General features: G+C 41.2%; 1 protein-coding gene across 3 annotated transcripts in view; it reads left to right on the top strand.

Annotated features, from left to right (window-relative positions):
- The first annotated feature begins 661 nt into the window (after positions 1-661).
- Positions 662-22,085, top strand: part of MAPKAP1 (MAPK associated protein 1) — a 541,270-nt gene continuing 519,846 nt past the window's right edge. Inside the window, exon 1 of one of the 3 annotated variants that reach the window (XM_069241765.1) lies at positions 662-852. The gene's annotated coding sequence lies outside the window, so the exon portion shown is untranslated. The remainder of the gene's footprint in view (positions 853-22,085) is intronic. The other 2 variants (XM_069241766.1, XM_069241763.1) reach the window with 2 other exon arrangements.

The raw sequence follows: 22,085 nt of genomic DNA, 5'->3' as shown, positions 1-22,085 counted from the left end.
TCTTGTGCCACTGCACCTGCTGCATTATTGAATGCTATGCGCCCAGGCTAGGGTTGCCACCTTTCTTTGGAAAAAACAACACTGGTCTTTTTTTATGTTTTGCTATTTTGGTACCAGATAAGAGCTGGTAGCTAAAAATAATTTGTGAAAAATTGCCAAGATGCTTATGTAGCAAGCAAATTGTCCGTCTGCTCCTACTCTCTCTCTCTCTCAAACGATTTGGGCATCTCTCAATTATTTTTTTAACAGAGTTATTTGAGTATTTGCTATTTTAAGTGTATGTCTCAGAAGGAAAAAATAGTAGATTTCACTAGTTTTGTCTCTCTTCACTGAGCCCCCATATACCCACCTCTTTTCTGTAAAACAGGCTCAAGGCTTTGGTTTTTGAAGATATGCCCAGTTTAAACCTTGATGTGAGGAGAACCTAAGGACACAATTTCTTAAGTCTGTGTTTTGGTCAAAAGGGGCTATTAGCCTATTTTCTCATGCTTGAGCCTGTCACAGCTGTAGCCAATGAGGACAAGCTTTATATGAACCAATCAGAAACGCGCCTGCCCCGAAGACCCACTGAAGGCGCAAAATGGGAAACTCCTACAGGCTGCCTGGAAATCAACCAATGAGAGCAGGAATAATATAGAGCAATCAGAGGCCGCGCTGCTCCGGGTGCGCTTGTGCAGGCGGAAAACGTGAAAATCCAGGAAAAGAACGGTGCAATCCTTGTCCGTCTTCGATATCGGTCGCCCGCTGTTGGTGTGCGTCATCAGTATGCGTCTGTAGTCAGCCGAGGCAGAGGCCTCCTCCTCCTACTCCAAGACCCGTCCAGGCGCTCTTGTGACGGGCGTCACTTGCAGGGTGAGTAGTGTTGAGCCTTTCCCCCTGACTTTTAGCCATGTTGTACAGCAGCCGCGTTGATGCACAACATGGCAAAGTGACAAAACCAATTTCTCTCCTCTAGGCGAGTTCAGTTGGCTTTGCCAATGCTTGTTTTTCCCCAGTTGCTAGAATTTGGCTCAGCCCGTACATCCCACAGACTCGGCGCCCACTCCAAACCCGTGACTCAGCAGGGGAGCTGCTGTCCCGGCCCTGGTGGTGCAGGGGACGGAGCGGACACGGGCAGCATCTGGTGATGTTTAATCAACCGCCCTGAAGACATTGCCTCTGCCTCGCCCTGAGAGCTCAGTAACCGAGGGAGGAGTAGGCTCTGGCGTTAATATAACCCAAACGGTGTGTGTGGCATGAAGTGCGGGGACGGGGTGTTCATAGGGTAAACTGTGCAGCCATTGGCATCAGCTGGTGCCTCAGTTCCAACTCTGGAGTCAGAGTGGCTTTGTTGACAAAGCACAGACAGCTGCTTCCGCGAAAAAAAACAACGTTTTAAAACATTTACTTTCAAAAACTAAAAATCAGGCGTACATACTTCCTACCAGTCTAATGTTTACAAACACCGCAGAGGTAAACATCTCCCCGGTCAGCGTGTATTAAGTTTTATTTTCAGATTCCCTCACTTTAGCTGTTTAATTCGCTTTTTATGCGACATAACCAAAGGTACCTGAACGTTCTTTAATGAAAAGGAATAAACGACCATGAGTGCAAAAGAACATACAATGAAAATAACATTAATTGGAACAGAAAGGTGATATGATTTTACTGCCCTCAAAACATTCCCTAATAATTGCAGTGTCTCTTTTAGTTTCTAGACCCAGAGAAGCATTTATTAACAGACAAACCCCCTTCCTTTAAAAAATAAATAAAAAAATTGCACCTTGTAAGGTGTGGGTTGTTGTTACAGATTTATTTCTGGCCCATGTTGAGCCCATAAGTAAAAGGCAGCCTTCTCTTTGTATTTAGTCTAGGTGTATATTTTGTAATTAAATGACAGAACCATATATGGTTAACTATACCGATGACCAAATAAACTCTTAGAGCACCTCTTTTTGCTAAATCGGGAGAATTCATCGTCCCACACTCCAAATCTAGATAAAATTGAGAGACTGAAACAACTGAAGAGAAACATGCACACGGCTACATACATAAGTATTATTGGAGCACGCAACATAGTACAGCTGGGTCTTCAAGATTAAAACGTACTTGTTATCTTCATTACAGATAAACTTTAACAACCAACCACAAAACAACTAAGGTTGCTTGGGATATGAAGAATTTCAGTACTGATAAAGTTTACGTATACCTGAAATATAATTATTATCAAAATAATAATCCATCGCAACAACCCTATCCGGGCTGATCAAGAAGATTCTTTATTAATTTTTTTTTTCAGAAACTTAGTCAAATTCCAGTTATAGCTCATCTTAGACTCTAGGCCTGAGTTTCCCCATCCGAACAGCAGGGGTGTGGAATTTATTAAAATATCTACTTGTCCAGGGGACAGGTTTCTTCTCAAATCTACTTGTCCTGTAAAAAGATCTACTTGTCCCTTTGGTACCATGTAGTGTGTCGACAAATTATGGCAGCAATTAATAGCCTCTCTGATTATGCCAGGGCTACTACCATAGTAGGGCTTGAATACTTGGAGTTTCAATCCCTACTGTAGCAATTTCCTTATTTTGCCACCTTTCTGCAGATCTGCGTACTGGGGCTGGAGGAAGCAGTAAGCAATAGTTCCAGGGCTGGAATGCCTTTGAGTCTGCAAACCTACTAACCTGCATGTTATAAAGATTTTTACCAGCTTCTCTCTAATATTTTCCCATAATAAGAAAGGTTGGACATTTACTCCTGACAATGGCAGAATTAGAACTTCTTCCAGGGTTGGGAAGAAAGTGGCTGGAGGGAAAATGAACTTGCAAATGCTCAATAGATTTTCCCATGAGCAAATCTACACATCGTATTTACCCACGCTAAAATACAGTTCACAAATATTTTATAGGGGTACGACATATACCATGGGTGCATTTTTGTGACTTAATTTAAGAATTTGGGGGCACAAGTAGGTAGGTTCAGATTTGTGACCTGCAAATTTCGAGTCGCAAATCCGAATGTAGGATGGTGTCCTTGACACCATCGGTGATTCGCAAGGGCTTCGCAAATGCCCCAAAGGAAAACGAGATGCATAACAAGAACGAAAAATGAAACGTTTTCGTTTCATTTTTTCAGAGAAAGTAGTGGTCCACAGGACCACTGCTTGCTCTGAAAAAATGTTTACAGTGACATTCACAATGGGAAAGGGGTCCCATGGGGATCCCTTCCCTTTTGCGAAAGTGTTAGCACCCATTTGAAATGGGTGCAAACTGCGATTGGTTTGCGCCCGCGGTCACAAAACAATCCTACATTGCACTGCGAGTTGCAATTAGGAAGGGAACACCCCTTACTAATTGCGAGTCGCAAACCCGTTTTGTGATTCGGTAACCAGGTTACTGAATCGCAAAACTGGGTTTGTGCATCGCAGTGTGCTTTTTGCACGTCGCAAACAGCGAAAAAAGCTACCTACATGTGGGTCTTGGTCCCTAATTAGGTCTGGTGTTAACAAAGACATTTTGTTTTTATTAAACTTCTATTTCTCTCTCTTTCGGCTGGCTTTACTGTGAGTGATCGCATTCTGCTCTTCCACAAGGAGCATATTGCCACACAAAGTAGTTTTGTTCAGTGTCAGGAACTACAGTGGCAATCAGTGACGTAACGAAACTGGAGGGTGCCCCTTTGCAAAGAACATGGAGGAGCCCCCTCTCCAGACTCACTCAGGGCAGGTGCTGTGCTGACGGGCCCCCTGGAGGGCGGCTGCGGGGCCTTTGTTATGCCGCTGGTGGCAACGTGTGCTTTAAGAGTTCAAAAACTTTTTGGGGGGGTTTTGCCAATGTTTGTTACAATGTTGAGGGCCTGGTAGCTCCCACAACAATAAAGTGTTACAAAAGCCATGTCAAAACAAGACACGCATTGATGAAACTAAAAGACTTATAAAAATGTCAGATTAGTTGGCTTTGTCAGTGTTTGTTTATTTTCATGCTTCCCATAATCGTGTTGAAAATGGTTACACTGATTTTCCATTAGAAATATTTTTGGGAAATACTAGCATGCATCAACACATTTTACTAAATGACACTTCATTTGCATATAATCAGAGAGCATTCTGGGAGCATTATACTTAGCCTCTTAGCCTAAACTTTTCAAACGTGTGTACACGTTTTTTTTTTTTTTGTACTGGAACCAACGTCAGTAGTGAAGTGTGACCTTAAAACATTTATTTACAGCACGCACCCTAATAATGAAGGCTTTCAAATAATGAACCATAAATACAAGTTCAAACATCATTATCTTTTGGAAACACATTACCTCAACTGCAGAGAGTTCAACTCTCTGTAAACTGACAGCCAAAGGGTTTGTGCTGCAGGGGGTTGGGCCTACTTGTCCCAAGGACAAAGTAAACATAAAAACTTGTTGCCCTTGACCCCAAACAAGATGTCCCGCCACACTTTTTTGGCAAGGGGGAGAGGACGAGGAGAGGGGCAGAGCACAAGGCAATGGAGAGATTCGAACCTGGAGAAGAGTGTACAGGTGGTAGCAGCAGGTATCGCAGAAACTCAAGCTACACACATTTACAGCCTCTCAAAAAGATCATTATCTGCTTTGGAAACACACGTTTTCAGTGAAGGACGGTTCTGTCTTCCACTAACCATTCAGGACCCTGTACACATCAAAGCAGAAGTACTTCAGTTTTTACACAGGGTCCTCTTTAAGATATGCTTTCATGACAAGGAAGGACGTTCAGAATATAATTTGAAAGGGTTACATAAAAAATCCATATTCTGTTCACTTTCGAAAATGTAATTCTTGAAAAGATAGATTTGCTCAAAAAGAGGAGAATTCACTTCAATAACAAAATGTCAAAAACAGAGAGACATTGCCTGTACGATTTGCCGACTGATCAAAGAATAGTTTTCAAGGGAGGTGATATGGGGGGGTGGCATAGTTATTTTGGAGGCAGAACAATACAATGCAGAAGCCTCAAGGTAGCCTCAGGACATAAGACACTGGCGTAGATTGAGCTCCTCTCACATCAAAGGTCTTAATAAAGAAATTGACCAGATAACTAAACAGGCATTTGGTGAAGGATGGCTCTCTACCAAGGAATATGAATCTTTGAATCGGAAGGATCCCACTATGCCTGTTATGTATATTCTCCCAAAAGTCCGCAAGTTAGACTACTCCAAATGGCTGTCCGATAATATTGGCATGGAGCTCACTTCTGGAGCCCTTGGCCCAATATGTGGACATCTTTCTAAAACCCCTTGTAACAACTACACTGGTCTACAAAAGGGACTCTATGGACCTTATCAGTAAGATTGAAGGAAAACACTTTATTACCAACACAGATTTTAGTGACATGCGATATCCAGTTATTATATGCTAACCTACCACAAGATGAAGCCGTTGCGGTACTAGCAGCGGCCCTGGATTCTAGGCCTCGACCACACAAGGTCCCTACTGAGTTCTTGGTAGAGTTGGCAACAAAATGTCTGAACAACGCCTTTTTTTAATTAAAAGGAAGATCTTTATTTACAAGTAAAAAGAGCCACAATGGGATGCAGATTTGCCCCAAAGTGTGAAAACTCTTTATGGCCTTTTTTGAGGACAAATGGATTTTTGAAAGTATCAATAACCCTTACGTGCACTTGATTATTTGTTGGGACAGATATATCGATGATTTGTTTATGATGTGGGAGGACACTTCTGAGTCCCTAGATGCATTCTACAACTGGTTAAATAACGTGTTGAAGATTTGAAATTTACAATCACACAAGACAGGCAAAATGAATAGATCAATAAATTATTTGGTTGAGTATACAATTGTCCACCAGCAAATGGGCTCTTTACCATCATTATGTTTTTATTTAAAAAAAGCTCCCTCAGATATATGTGTTTGTATATATAATGTATAAATAATGTGTGGACATGTTGTGTTTATGGATTCTCAATGTTTTGTTTGTGTACCTTTATTATACCTTTTTAACAAAGGATTTTATGAAGGGGTCATCTTGAATACAGTGCCTTTACAATAACTCATTCATGTATGAGAAATTTTGTAAGTAATCTGAAAGTTGTTTTTTTAACTATAGGAAGTCTTGTGACTATATAATTGTGTGCAGAAGAACAGGGTATTAGATCGTGGGCATAAAACCAATTATGATATGTGATTTGGTCCTTGATTGGATCGCATTTTGTTTGGTGTCACATTTGTAGTTCTTGAAATACTGATTAGAATACCTAGAGGGTTATATAGATTGACCAATTCTATAAAGTAATATTCGTTGGGTGACCGTTTACAGGCCTGAAAAAATCATAAAAATGTTGCTAGACCTGCAGGCCGAGTAACTTGAATAATCTATTTGACCTAAGTGTGATGTACTTGACCCATAAATGGTCCTCAAATTGTGTGATCCTAGGTAAATATTTTAGTTTACAAAGTTGACTTTTTCTTCATTCTCTCATATAAATACACCTTCAAATGCGTGAGCTCAGCATTACTGCTTTACAAAAAAACCTCTTTTGTTTGATTAAATAGACTAAACATTTGCTCCATTTATAAAAAGAATCTAGCCCCATATAAGGGACACACAATTCACGCCTTGCCTCTCAGTTTGAGAGGCATGATGACAATCGCATTGTCATCAGGGCAGGTGTGTTTCTCAGTTTATGTTTAAACACCCACTTTTAATAAATATATTACTAAAGCATACTGTGGTAGTACATTTACAGACAGTACATTTCCAAGAAATTCCCAAAAACCTTCCCACTAATCTGCAGCTTTACTGATAAAACTGTATAGTTTATTAAAAAGAATCTGTTAAAATTGGGTTTCAGAAACATATTTGTCCTTTGTACATCACCAAATAAAGTGTACTGATTGGTTTCCATCCTGTTAAACATTTTTTTTCATCACACAGCAGTACAAAAAATGTGCTTTCACAACTACTGAAATATATGTTGAAATGTTTGTACAGCTGCCTTAGTTATTTAAATATTGGGTACCAGGAAAAACCTGACACACAATAGCCTTTCACTTCTTTCTTTGTAAAGAAGGTCAGACAGTTCACCTTACAAAATCCTCATTCAGAAGGAAAATTAATTGTAGGAAGACAAACTGACTTGCCCTCTCTGTCCCTGAACACAGATCAAAGGTCACAAGGTAAGAGCAAGATATTAAGGCTTTTTTTATGCTTCTCCACTTTCTGACAGAACAGAATACCTGTTCTTTGCCTACCTGCGAGAAGGGGCGAGTATGCCATAGCGAGTAGGCAAGTAGATTTTTCAAGGCCTGGTTTATATTACCAGCCTGTTAAAATATGACTTGCCATAGCGAGTGGGCAAGTCGATTTTTTAAGGCCTGGTTTATATTACCAGCCTAATAAAATATGACTTGCCATAGCTAGTGGGCATTTAGATTTTTGGAGGCCTGGTATATATTACCAGCACGTCTTCATGTTATATAATGATGCCATATAAGTTGATACATAGTGGAGCATATCAGAAATTATTTTCTGTTTAGCTATCACTTGGAATTATGTATGTCTATTCCTTGTTAGTATGGCCATTGACAGAGGCACATACAATCCAATTTTATTATTATTATTATTATTTTTTTTTTTAAATATGTGAGCCCCTAAAATTGGCAATAATTTAATAGTGATTTACACAGAGGTAGATCTCCCTTTTGGTACTTTTACAACCTGTCAGTGGATGGTACCTATTTTTTTTTAGTGACAGGGCACTGACAGTATGTTAATCCACCCCCCCACTTTCTCAACCTCTTACCCCCCCCCCCCCCAAAATGGCTGGGACGTGAGCCATGATGTTCAAACTACCTTCTATCCCCTTCTTGGATAGGTTGGCCTTTAAATGCAGGCAGTAATAGTGCCTGGCGTCTTCGTCCTTCCTCACAAGCTGTGCTGCCGGTGAGGAGAACACTGGTTTAGGTCCAGGGACAAGCGGCCTATGTGTCTACAATCTCTTCTTGGTGCATGATATTGTAGTGACAGTTAGACACTGTACTTTGCTTAGAATTGGTGCTTGACACTATTATTAATTTATTTTTGATTTTGTGAATTGAGTCTGTGAATGCAGGCTTTTAAGCAACTCACTTTGGTGTTGGATACTCACTCTGAACGGCTGAAGGCACTATATAGATTGAAAGGTTTGTTGTTGGTCTTGGTATTTGAGATATACACCAGCATATTAATCCTTTGTATTGGTTATAGATATTGCAAATTTACATACGTTGGTGGTCTCCCGTGATGTAATGTGGAATAGTGACAAAAACGGGTAAATAATAATTGTAATATATCTTTTATTTTTAGAAGTAAACTCACCTGTCAACCATAGGCCCTGATGAGGCCTACAAAGCACACAGGCCGAAACACTTCAACATTATTTTTTGATTTAAAGGAGTCAATCCAAGATGAATAATTAAAATTTTGTGATGCTGAATGAGTTGTTAGTCGCCACAAAAGAGGGTTATGTGCCTTCTCTCTGGGCCACCTGAGTTGTGGATTATATCTCTGAAGAAATAAGTATAACTACCAGGGACAAACAGGCCCCAAAATATGGTTTTGATATGGTAAAAACGTTTTTTGTTTGTTTTTATAATGTGATGCTTACATGTGCATATTGATAAGTTTTTGGTAAATATATGTGATTTTAAAGTTTTGTTATCTAACCCACAAAAATATTTTTATGCAATAAGTAAACGACTGAAACCAAAGTTATATGGTTGCTTTTCCTGATTTATTTTGGAATAATGTTTTTATACAAATTTACTTTGTGTCTCACAAACATATTTAAGTGATGTTTCTTTGAGTAGTTGTTGCCTGAAAAATGATTCCTGCTTTTCATGATCTCTGGTCTTTGTGCCTCTTTCAGTGTCATCAACCTCAACTGTTAACATTTGTGACAACCATATGAGTGCCACCACTCTCCATACTTCTCACTAACAGCACACACTCTCACGCAAACATCCTTACTCAGTTCAGTGCCTGACAGTAGACCTCCTGCCACTGTCTGGTCCTCCTTCCATTCTCTGACACACCTCCATTGTTTTGCCTTCATCTTATCCCTGTACCTCCGACTGTCCATTAGAAGGAAGTAAAAAGCAAAGCTATCATACGTGAAGCGAGTAAATGAGATTCGAATATAAGTAATGAGTTGACTCAAAGCTCATTGTTACTGTAAGTATTGGAACTGTACACATTAACAGTTTGTAGGAGAGTCCATAAAAAGGTGTAGGACTGAGAGAAAATGATTAATAAGAAGCAGCATTCTATGAACCTAATAACTAAATAGCAGAACTGTAGGCTATGATCAGTAAGAAGCAGCATTGTGGGGGCCAATAATTAAGGCACACCTAAAGTGAATGGGTGAATGAGAGGTACTTCTGTAGGGCAGAGCAGCTCAAGAGTGTCCCGGCTCTTTGAGCACTTGGAGATGGAAAAGAAACAAGGAACCGCAGGGATCATGCAATCACTAAAATTGGAATAAAAGGTTTTCAGTGCTTTCTTAAATATTGGTTCCTTCGTAGTGGATCTCTGATGCACAGGGAACTGGTTCCACATATTGTCTGTAAAAGAGGAGCCTCCTATGCATTGTTTTTTTAAAACCAGGGAACCATGATTAGACCAGCACTTTTGGTACCCGGACCCTTTGTTGTGAAAGGCTTGATGTGTCACTGTCAGTGCCTTGTACATTAAGTGTTGCCAGAACGGCAACCAGGGCAGTCTCCCCCGGAATTAAGATACCGATGTGTGCTTAGGCAATTTATGAAGTAGGTGGACTGCCATGTTCTGCATTACTTGAAGGCGCTGGACAACATATTCAGGGAGACCCAAGTACCAACAAATTGTCATAGTCCAACCTAAATAGTATCAATGCTCTGACACAGTGACTCGTGCATCATGCTGAAGTAAGTTAAGAAACTTCCTGAACATATAACTGGCATGGCCGTTCAAAGCACTTTTTTCTGTCACTTTAAGCCATGTTAGACAGCAGCTCGAGCTGATTTGTAGCATTTCTTAAAAATGTTGACAAAGCCAATAGATGTCACATAGGCGAGACATATTTGCTTTGCTAGTGATTGTTTAACATTGTAAGTACAAGTACTACATTTTCTAATGAGCAAATATTTACTTAAACTATGATTTCCTTTCCTGTTATGTACATCTTTCTGTGTATAACTTTTACTTTCTCAATTTGATTTTGACACTGCCTAATTTCGCTATCCTTGTTGACAATGTTGACCATGATTTTTTGCACTCCTTTTTTTCCATACAACTGTTTTTTCTGTAAGAAAAAAACAAATATTTTATGGTTGAGGTTAACTAAACAAGTAAATATGGATGTTTCGAAAAAAATGTCTTGTATGGGAACTTCTGATACTATGTTGCAGATCTTAGAACACAGTTACCTCTTTCCCATAATCCGTCCCATGAAAGATTAGTGTTGAGTATTTCCTAAACACAGACAAAGTAATTTAATCTAGCCCATCTTCTGGAATGGACTTCATCAGTAATGATTCTTGAGCGTAAACTCTAGACTGGCTTCCGATATTTTTAAAACTATGCTACAAAGCATTACACTATTTCTCTTCATTCTGCTCCTCCTTCCCCAAAGAAGTAAAATATCTCAAATGGGCCTTCTTTATCTCGGATAAACTCGAATCTCTACCTCTGCCCTGTAGCTGACCTCATCTGCCTCATTAGTTCAACTATTTGCACATACACCGCTGACACAAAAATCCTCCCTAGCCTTACATTTTTGTATAGATTGTGAGCACCTGAATGTGCAGGGGGTGGCTAAAACTCACTGCTTTCCGTGATAGAATTGCTTCTTCTTGGTGAAGGGTCACTTCTGGGCAAAAGAAAAGTTCTATGGTCCCATTTTGTGTCACCCGTGACACTGAAGCAAAGCTGTCAGAGGGTGTGGAATTCACCCTAGTCCTTCAAGAACCAGGCAGAAGAATTGGTCTTCTCACAGATTGGTTTCACCAAATGTTTCATTTTTTAAACTTTTGTTTTTTTTGTTTATTTGATAGTAAAATAACACAATAACAACAACAATCCGTGCATATCGACATATTAATAGGAGAAGATTTCAAATCTGTATTCATGGCAGTACGGTCAAGAGTGGCAGTACATATATCTGGGTTAGTGTGTTTACCAAACATAATCCCCAGAGGTGCAGGGCGCCTGGAGACCAAGTCTACTAGTCGGTTTCAGGGCAGATAACACAAAGTTACACAGTTGGCCATCTTGATCTCATTACTGAGTTATAAAGGGTCCCATGTCAATCTTCATCACTTGAGCCTTCTGTTGAATCATTTACATCCTCATTCACAAAATTATTAAGGAGAGACCCCCACAACATGATAGCATCTGAGGCCCCCCAGTCCCTACAAGCAGTACGCATATGTACCTCTTCCGCTACACCAAATATTTCTTTACTCTTGACCATTGCCTTTTTTTTGCAGGGGTGTGGAATTTAATAAAATGTCTGCTTGTTGATCGTTGCTTCATAAATCTACTTGTCCTGTAAAAAAAAAAAAAAAAAAAAAAAACTACTTGTCCCTTTGGTGCCATGTAGTTCAGTGACAAATTATGGGAGCAATCTCATTAGATAAGAGCTCTGATAATAGTCTCTCTGATAATGCCAGGGCTAATACTATCAATTTCCCTATTTTACCACCTTTCAGCAGATTACATACATGGGCTGCATGTAACGGTAAGCAATAGCTTCAGGGCTGGAATGCACTTTAGCATCTGTGCAAACCTACAAACTTGCATGTTTTAGGGGTTTTCACCAGCTCTTCTCTAATAATTGCGTATACTGGGAAAGGCTGGAAATTTACTCCGGATAAGGGTCTGAAGTAAAACGTCTTCTAGGGTTGGGTAAAAAGTGGCTAAATGGAAGTGCACTTGTAAATGCTTAACAGATTTTCACATGAACAAATCTATACATGCGAATTTGCTTGTGCTAAAACATGTTTCCCAAATATTTTCTTGGGTATGATTTCCTGGTCTGTTTCTGTAAATTCTTGTGAATTCATGAAATACGTAAATCTGCACTAATGCAAAGACGTACAATTTGAGCACTTCTGTAATTTTATTTAAAAATTTGACCCATAATTAGGTCTGGCATTAACCAAGACCTTTTTGTTTTTATTAAAATTATCTCTCTTTCAAACCGTCTATCAGCTAGCTTGACTGTAAATCATCTTTCAAAAGGAGAAATCGGCACACAAAGTAGTTTTGTCAGTGCCAGAACCTGCTGTGGTAGGGTGTGCTTTTTGAAACCCCAAAATATTTTTGCCTTTTGCTAATATATGTTACAATGGTGAGGGCCCATCATCTCCCACAACAAAGTTTTACAAAAGTGATGTCAAAGCAAGCCACGCTTTGATAAATCCAAAAAACTGTCCTCCAATTCTGGACCTATGGACTTTGCCAATACTTTTTTGTATTCATGTGTCCTGTAATCTTGTTTAAACTGGTTACAGTGACTTTGTATTGTGATTTATTTTTTGGAAATAGCAGCATGCATCAACACATTTTACTAAATGATGCTTCAGAGAAATGGTACCTAAAATTTCACAGCAGATTAGCAAAAAGTTTTTTCCTAGTTGCAATTTCTTTTGTGAATTTTTTATTTCGGAAGCAAAGAATGGCTACTCTTGCTTTCAAGCTTGTGCAATTAGTTGCAGCAAATCAGTGAGCAATCTGGTAGCATAATATGTAGCCTCATATTGTTAAACTTTGCAAATGTGTGTACATATATATATATATATATATATATATATTTTTACTGGAACCACTGTTAGTAGTGCAGTCCGAGTTTACAACTCCAACTACAATTTATTTCAGAAGCTCACCCTAATAATAAAGGCTTTGCATTAATGAACCATAAATACAAGTTCAAACAGCGTTAGCATGTGGACAGATATATTACCTCAACTGCAGACAATTCCCTTCCCTGCTCCATAAAGTGGTACTGTAAATTGCCAGACAAAGGGTTTGTGCCGCAGGGAGTTGGGCCTACCTGTCCCAAGAACAAAATAAACTTGGAGACATTTTGTCCTTGACCCCAGATATGTCCTGGGCGTCGGGCTATAGGAATTCCATACTCCTGTTTTTGAGAATCCTGATCGAGAAATACTCAGCCTGGGGTTCTGAGGGACACCCTTCTCTACATTTCCTTCCTGAATTCTGCAATTCAAGCAACAGTCTTGGATGGATCAGGGGGAGTGGAAGGGAATGCGCCAGATGACGAGGATGCCTGAATGACCAAGCTCTCAAGCATGGGGTGTTGGTGTCAGGAACTTAGGGTTGTTCGGGGCGGGCCGGGGGCGGCAGCGATTTTAGTTTTCACAGGAGCCCTTGTGCTGGGTCTGGACGAGGTATCCAGTAGGACATCAGTGAGGGCTTTGTTAAATGGAAGGAGAGGTTCCGAAGCACAGGCTCCTGGCTGAAGCACCTCCGTCAGGAGATATGTTTTGACTGCAACAGTAGGCAGCTCAAGGCTGAGGTCCTCAGCCGCTCTACTGACCTCAATGGAATAAGAAGCTCCCTCTGCCATAGCCACAGTAGGAGGAGACAGCATGCCAGTGTCCGGGGAGATATCAAGACCGCGGGCATCACCCAATTACTGAGCCCAGTCCATATTCTCATCTTGCTGGTATTCTTAAGGGTCCAGCACCCCAACCACTCCAATCCTTACTCATATTCATACCCTAGTAACAGGCTTCGCTGACAGAGGCCTAGAGCGTTGACGCTCTTCAAACTTCGCGAAATTCGAGCGACGGTGTGAAGTCAAAGAATTCCTAGCCTTCTTCTTACCCGAATGTCCCGATGATTTGGTGGACGACGAGTGGTGATGACTCTGTGGCCTGTCCCGAGACTTTCCCCTCGAACGAGATGAGAACAATGCAGAGTGGAGCGCCGAGCCGCCATGAGCTTTAGGGACTGCTCCCTTAAAGCCTTCAGGTGCATGGCCTGTTACTCGGAGCATGACTTCGGGTCGTGGTCGCACATCATTCGGTGACATCCTCACAAGGCTTAAATCTGGTCTTCAATGACATCCTTAGATGCACCAAAAGTCACCAGAAAATTTTCCAAAAATATCGAGGCTGGTCAAAAAGTGACCAGGGTACTCCTTCTCCGGATTAGCGCGTAGTGTGGAAAGAAAAGAACTGAGAATATCCTTCTCATGAGGAGAAGAGACTCCACCGTCTGGATCCAAAAAGAGCATTGGCATTCTATGTTAACCGCTCTAAAGATTTCCGGGTGGACGATCAACTCTCTGTTAGGTATGTGGGTGCGGAGAAAGGGAAGGCGGTGAAGAAGCGTACCATCTGATGTGCTACAGTTTAGCAAAGAAGCAACCTCCAGAGGGTTTGCGTGCTCATTTAACCAGAGCAACTGCTGCTTCCACAGCGTAAGCACGCAGAGTTCCTGTCCTGGACATCTGCCAGGCAGCAACATGGGCATCATTGCACACATTTACTAAACATTACTGCCTGGACAATCAGGTCCACAGAGATAGCTACTTTGGTCATTCGGTCCTGCAGGACTTTTTAGAAGGATTTTTGATTTGCAGCCGACCTCGGAGAATGGCATTGCTTGGGTATCTATTCTGAGGTAAGGAATCTGCAACTAGAAGTCTCTATCAGATGAACATGTTACTTATTAACTTCGGTAACGATTTATCTGGTAGAGACATATTCTAGTTGCAGTTTCCTTACCGACCCACCCATCCTCCCCGCCTGCAAACTGATTTCTAGGGACAGGGATTCCCCTCTAAGGGTCTTAGGGCTGGGGCACCATTTCAGTATTCTTCATGGCTACGCGCTTTGACGTGGAAAGTTGTGAAAAGAAACTGTCATCACTGCACCAAGGCTGTTCCTATATTCGACCCCAACGTCATCACGGTGACCACGATGCCAACTACGGATGTGGAGTCGACTGTTGCCACCTGACGCCGTGCATGGGTACTGCTCGAAGGAAAAAAATCTCCAGATCCAGCCTGATGCCCTTGGGACATTCTAAGGTAATGAATCTGCAACTAGAATATGTCTCTACCAGATAAATCATTACCGAAGGTAAGTAACTTGTTCTTTAAGAATGCTTCTGCCATGCTATATGCAATGGCATTCACAGGTATACATGTGTGGGCATATTTCCCACATGCCGGTCACCTTAGTTACTCAGTTTTGCTCCTAAAAACTCATTCCATGCTTTAGTAGTAGACATATAAACGATATTTCAAAAATACACATTTTTTATGTTGTAAGTTGCAAATTCTTTCTTTTTAGCTATAGTTGACTATGGCAATGTGCATTGGTACTTTGTGCATTACAGTTAGTTACATCGTGTTCGCCTGCCGTCTTTAGAAGGTCTTTAGTTGTCCGTGTTCTGTGGGCATCATGAGTGTACATTTCGGACTCTCCAAGAACTATGTTGGGTATAAATGAAGAATTAGTGCAATTAGTTGCAGCAAATCAGTGAGCAATCTGGTAGCATAATATGTAGCCTCATTTTGTTAAACTTTGCAAATGTGTGTACATATATATATATATTTTTTTACTGGAACCACTGTTAGTAGTGCAGTCCGAGTTTACAACTCCAACTACAATTTATTTCAGAAGCTCACCCTAATAATAAAGGCTTTGCATTAATGAACCATAAATACAAGTTCAAACAGCGTTAGCATGTGGACACATATATTACCTCAACTGCAGACAATTCCCTTCCCTGCTCCATAAAGTGGTACTGTAAATTGCCAGACAAAGGGTTTGTGCCGCAGGGAGTTGGGCCTACCTGTCCCAAGAACAAAATAAACTTGGAGACATTTTGTCCTTGACCCCAGATATGTCCTGGGCGTCTGGCTATAGGAATTCCATACTCCTGTTTTTGAGAATCCTGATCGAGAAATACTCAGCCTGGGGTTCTGAGGGACACCCTTCTCTACATTTCCTTCCTGAATTCTGTCCAGGCATTTGAGTAAGATATGTTCAAGATTTCTTTGGCACAGCTCGGCCAAGCAGTACATGTAAATTGGTTTGAATGCCCTCATAGAGATTTTGTGTGCAGATGTTTCCTTTACAATGTGGTTGCAGTGGGGGGCATTATAAGCTCCCCAGACTCTGCTGATAAGAGTATAGGACATGTCTGTTCTTTGACTCTAGTACAAAGCATGCTTTAATCCTGAATTTTCTAGTGGTCAAGCCAAATAGTACATTAATGCACCTATTTTGAGCAGCAATTAATTTAAGTCTTCTCTAAGCTGACAATACAATGATCATTCCTCAAACTCAAAGAGGCTTATAAAATAATTTATTATGTTGCAACTTTGCGTGAAGGGCATCTAAGTTAAGCATGCTAAAATCATTAAATATGTTTAATAAAGGTTCAAAGATATGTGCATGTTAAAAATTAGAACATTTAAGTAGTGAAATATTGTTTATCCTTGGATCGCCTATCATGGAAATGATGATAAAAAAAAAAAACGAAAAAAAAAAACACATCAAATAAGTAATGGCCATGCAAGTATAAATATGAAGATCAAATCCCTAAGTACAGGTGTTATGTTCAAGCAACAGTCTTGGATGGATCAGGGGGAGTGGAAGGGAATGCGCCAGATGACGAGGATGCCTGAATGACCAAGCTCTCAAGCATGGGGTGTTGGTGTCAGGAACTTAGGGTTGTTCGGGGCGGGCCGGTGGCGGCAGCGATTTTAGTTTTCACAGGAGCCCTTGTGCTGGGTCTGGACGAGGTATCCAGTAGGACATCAGTGAGGGCTTTGTTAAATGGAAGGAGAGGTTCCGAAGCACAGGCTCCTGGCTGAAGCACCTCCGTCAGGAGATATGTTTTGACTGCAACAGTAGGCAGCTCAAGGCTGAGGTCCTCAGCCGCTCTACTGACCTCAATGGAATAAGAAGCTCCCTCTGCCATAGCCACAGTAGGAGGAGACAGCATGCCAGTGTCCGGGGAGATATCAAGACCGCGGGCATCACCCAATTACTGAGCCCAGTCCATATTCTTATCTTGCTGGTATTCTTAAGGGTCCAGCACCCCAACCACTCCAATCCTTACTCATATTCATACCCTAGTAACAGGCTCCGCAGACAGAGGCCTAGAGCGTTGACGCGCTTCAAACTTCGCGTAATTCGAGCGACGGTGTGAAGTCAAAGAATTCCTAGCCTTCTTCTTACCCGAATGTCCCGATGATTTGGTGGACGACGAGTGGTGATGACTCTGTGGCCTGTCCCGAGACTTTCCCCTCGAACGAGATAAGAACAATGCAGAGTGGAGCGCCGAGCCGCCATGAGCTTTAGGGACTGCTCCCTTAAAGCCTTCAGGTGCATGGCCTGTTACTCAGAGCATGACTTCGGGTCGTGGTCGCACATCATTCGGTGACATCCTCACAAGGCTTAAATCTGGTCTTCAATGACATCCTTAGATGCACCAAAAGTCACCAGAAAATTTTCCAAAAATATCGAGGCTGGTCAAAAAGTGACCAGGGTACTCCTTCTCCGGATTAGCGCGTAGTGTGGAAAGAAAAGAACTGAGAATATCCTTCTCATGAGGAGAAGAGACTCCACCATCTGGATCCAAAAAGAGCATTGGCATTCTATGTTAACCGCTCTAAAGATTTCCGGGTGGACGATCAACTCTCTGTTAGGTATGTGGGTGCGGAGAAAGGGAAGGCGGTGAAGAAGCGTACCATCTGATGTGCTACAGTTTAGCAAAGAAGCAACCTCCAGAGGGTTTGCGTGCTCATTTAACCAGAGCAACTGCTGCTTCCACAGCGTAAGCACGCAGAGTTCCTGTCCTGGACATGTGCCAGGCAGCAACATGGGCATCATTGCACACATTTACTAAACATTACTGCCTGGACAATCAGGTCCACAGAGATAGCTACTTTGGTCATTCAGTCCTGCAGGACTTTTTAGAAGGATTTTTGATTTGCAGCCGACCTCGGAGAATGGCATTGCTTGGGTATCTATTCTGAGGTAAGGAATCTGCAACTAGAAGTCTCTATCAGATGAACATGTTACTTATTAACTTCGGTAACGATTTATCTGGTAGAGACATATTCTAGTTGCAGTTTCCTTACCGACCCACCCATCCTCCCCGCCTGCAAACTGATTTCTAGGGACAGGGATTCCCCTCTAAGGGTCTTAGGGCTGGGGCACCATTTCAGTATTCTTCATGGCTACGCGCTTTGACGTGGAAAGTTGTGAAAAGAAACTGTCATCACTGCACCAAGGCTGTTCCTATATTCGACCCCAACGTCATCACGGTGACCACGATGCCAACTACGGATGTGGAGTCGACTGTTGCCACCTGACGCCGTGCATGGGTACTGCTCGAAGGAAAAAAATCTCCAGATCCAGCCTGATGCCCTTGGGACATTCTAAGGTAATGAATCTGCAACTAGAATATGTCTCTACCAGATAAATCATTACCGAAGGTAAGTAACTTGTTCTTTAAGAATGCTTCTGCCATGCTATATGCAATGGCATTCACAGGTATACATGTGTGGGCATATTTCCCACATGCCGGTCACCTTAGTTACTCAGTTTTGCTCCTAAAAACTCATTCCATGCTTTAGTAGTAGACATATAAACGATATTTCAAAAATACACATTTTTTATGTTGTAAGTTGCAAATTCTTTCTTTTTAGCTATAGTTGACTATGGCAATGTGCATTGGTACTTTGTGCATTACAGTTAGTTACATCGTGTTCGCCTGCCGTCTTTAGAAGGTCTTTAGTTGTCCGTGTTCTGTGGGCATCATGAGTGTACATTTCGGACTCTCCAAGAACTATGTTGGGTATAAATGAAGAATATAGTCCCTGTCAGGGAGACCAGATCCTCGGGGTCTCTGCACGTTCCCAACATGTCCACCACTAGAAAGCTCCAAGACTCTGATAGATGAATCACAGAGAGTCCAAGCAGGGGAAAAGGGGATTAGGATGGGAACAGCTGGGAAGGAGAGCGGTAGGAAACAAAAGGTTAAAACACACAACATCAAGATTATATCACATTAATCTTTACTAGACTATGATTCTAAGCATTGCCATACTGTAACCATGGATAACTTAAGCATGGACTAAATAACTAGGCCTCAAGACGTCTGGTTACCTGGGAAGGAATCAAGAATGATTAATACAACTTCTCAATTAACCTATTCATGAAATGTTACACATTGACTAGGAAAACCAGAGCCCTCTAGAATTGTTTTCAAAATCAAACATGGTCTTTTTGCATGAGGACAAGAAAATAATCTGAACTTTTTCTGGAACACAATAGGAGTTGTATTAAGGGACTTATTATGCACATATAACGTAACATCTAAAATTTTAACACTTAGTTTTAAATGCAGAAACATGAATCGCGCATTGCTGATTTCAACAAGAATATGCAAATGCCATGAAATTATCGCGCACACTGCAAGCAATCTGAAACATCAAGTTTTAATTGCGGGAATGAATCGCGCGTCTTGCAGATTCGAATGCCACCTTGTAAATGCCAAGAAATGGTTGCACACAATGAGTATCAAGGGTTAAACACAAGGAATGAATCGCACGTCTTGCAGATTCGAATGCCACCATGTAACTGCCAAGAAATGGTTGCGCACATTGAGTACCAAGAGTTAAACACGAGGACTGAATCGCGCGTCTTGCCGATTCGAATATCAACATGTAAATGCCAGAAAAACCAAGAGAGCATTCACACACACAAGGTAAAATCTCTCAACATGAAAATTAGGCCCAAGAACTCGAATGCCTTCGAAAACGGGATTGGGAGCCCAGCCTGACCTCCGTCTTACCGCCCTGATCAAGGATCACCAATACAATGAAGGGCAAGGCCTGGAAGATCAAAGTAGGCCTCTGGAACAGGAGCTCAGGAAGTTGCTGCTGTTCTGCACCGGGACCTCTGAATAGTGAGCACGTGGTGCTGGTCTGGCTCCCTTATATAGAGTCTGGCCCAGCCCACAAACCACACCCAGTCATGCTACAGAGAAAGCTTCTAGAAGGCCATGGAAAGGGACCACACCCTGACACACTCTGAAAGCCTGCAGCAATACATTGCAAATGAACAGTATTTCTTAGCACCTTGAATATAAGTCTTCAGGATTAAACTCTGCAATGCAAAAGGTTAAACAACAGCATATCCGCATAATGCATGAATTACGTTATCTCATAAGTGCTGGGTTTTTGCATTCCAGTCGCCCGTAGAGCGCGCACTGCCCTGATGTTGACAGTCCCTGAATAATATACTTTCACTTTTATCATATGTGAACAAGTTTAAGTTCAGGTAACAAAGAATGATCAAATGTTATTTGCTATCAGTATAGTAACAAGCTTTGTCAAATCTAATAGATGTAGCTTATGTTTGAGTCCAGATTATTACATTTAAAAAACTTGTGAAACTATCCAAAACAAGAAAAGACTGCTTTTTGTATACTATGCATGTAGGAGATCAACAAGTCAATGTATTATCTGATTCAGTGTACTTTTGAGATGGAAATAGCAGCGCATATCAAAGCAAGAACTCCAGGAGGTGGAATGATGGACCAAACAACCAGTGGCATGATGTGAGAGAGATCTATTCGCCTGAGCGGAGCTAACACTCACTTTATGTATATTTTAAAGAATTGATCCCAATAGGTCTTTCAGACAGTTGCACTGTTAAGCCAGACCCACATAATGTTCACTTGTGAGTTAAGTTCAAAGAAGCATTGTCAAAGCCAGTAGGTCTCTCCTTTGTAACCTATTGACGTTGTTAATGATTTTAGCAGTGCTTTACATCATCCCCCAAGATGTGCAGCATAGCTTTTTAAAAAGAGGAAAAAAAAAAAACCTATGCGGCAACTAGCAGCGTCATTTTGTAGGTACATGCATTTAGCATGTGTTTGCCTACAAAATAATACAATTGTTGTGTTTGTCAATCAGAGTTTGATCAGTTAACAAAAACTAAAAAAAAAAAAGCAGGGCTGGGTATAAGCAACAGAGAAGAGAGGATAGGGGACATGACAGATGGCTGGACATGCAATAGGAGGGCATGGGTGAAGCAATACAAAAGCAGAGTTGGGGGGAGGGGAAGCAAACGGAGAGAGAGGAATGTGGTGGGGAGCAAACAGTCAAGAGTGAGTTCAGTGTGGAGCGTTAGGAGAATCCTAAGGGTGAAAAGGAAACATTGGGGGTGATTCTCAGAGGATGGTGAGGTAGATGCACACAGCGAGTGGACAGAGATTGAGAATACAGATACATGCATTGTCTTAACTTGCTTGGAGGAAAACAAAACAATAGGTCCTGAAAAGGGAGCAGTGGAAGGATACAAGTAATGCATCCATGCTGAAGGGCAGGGACAAACGTGATTAGGAAGAAAACTCCACAAATGCTAACATAACAAAAAAAATCAGGAGACAGTGAAGCCAACCAATGGTAAGCAATTGGTTGACACTAAGCCAACTATAAGGTAACCATAGTTTTGGAAAACACAGTAGATGTGCCGTTTAGTAGCCAAGACATCAAAATGTTGCCTATTTCCACATCTGTGAATAGTACACTTGTTATATATAATAATGATGGCTTTTGTTTGTAATGAGGGACTTTGTTTTTATCAGCATACCCAAATGACTATCTTGTATGGGACATGACTGTGAAATTGACCTAGCTTGCTTAATTCAATCATTAAGTTGCCAAATTATTAAATGAGGCATCCTTTCTTCTGCACCAGTTTCTGATTTATGTTTGCACCTCTTGTGTCATTGTTGATTGTGGCATGTTTCATATCTTATGTGTTAAGTGTTATGACATGACTATAAAATGGGTTATTAGTGGAGCATTGGAAGCATGGCATCTGATTCTTAATGTGTGGGGCATGGTACCTCTGAAGGGGTCAATGCTTTATACATTTTTCGCATGGGCATATCAACCTTATACAACATTCTCGGTTGTATCTGAATTCTGTTGGTGTCGTTTAATAACAATGCACAAGTTGAAGTGGTTTTGTTTCATGGTCTCGTTACAATTGGATCCAAAAGTAGTTACACACATTAATGGTGTTAGATTATTATTATTAT

The sequence above is a fragment of the Pleurodeles waltl genome, chromosome 6, assembly GCF_031143425.1.
Source record: "Pleurodeles waltl isolate 20211129_DDA chromosome 6, aPleWal1.hap1.20221129, whole genome shotgun sequence".
NCBI lineage: Eukaryota > Metazoa > Chordata > Amphibia > Caudata > Salamandridae > Pleurodeles > Pleurodeles waltl.
Note: the sequence above shows the minus strand (reverse complement) of the source record. Positions and strands in the feature narration are given on the sequence as shown.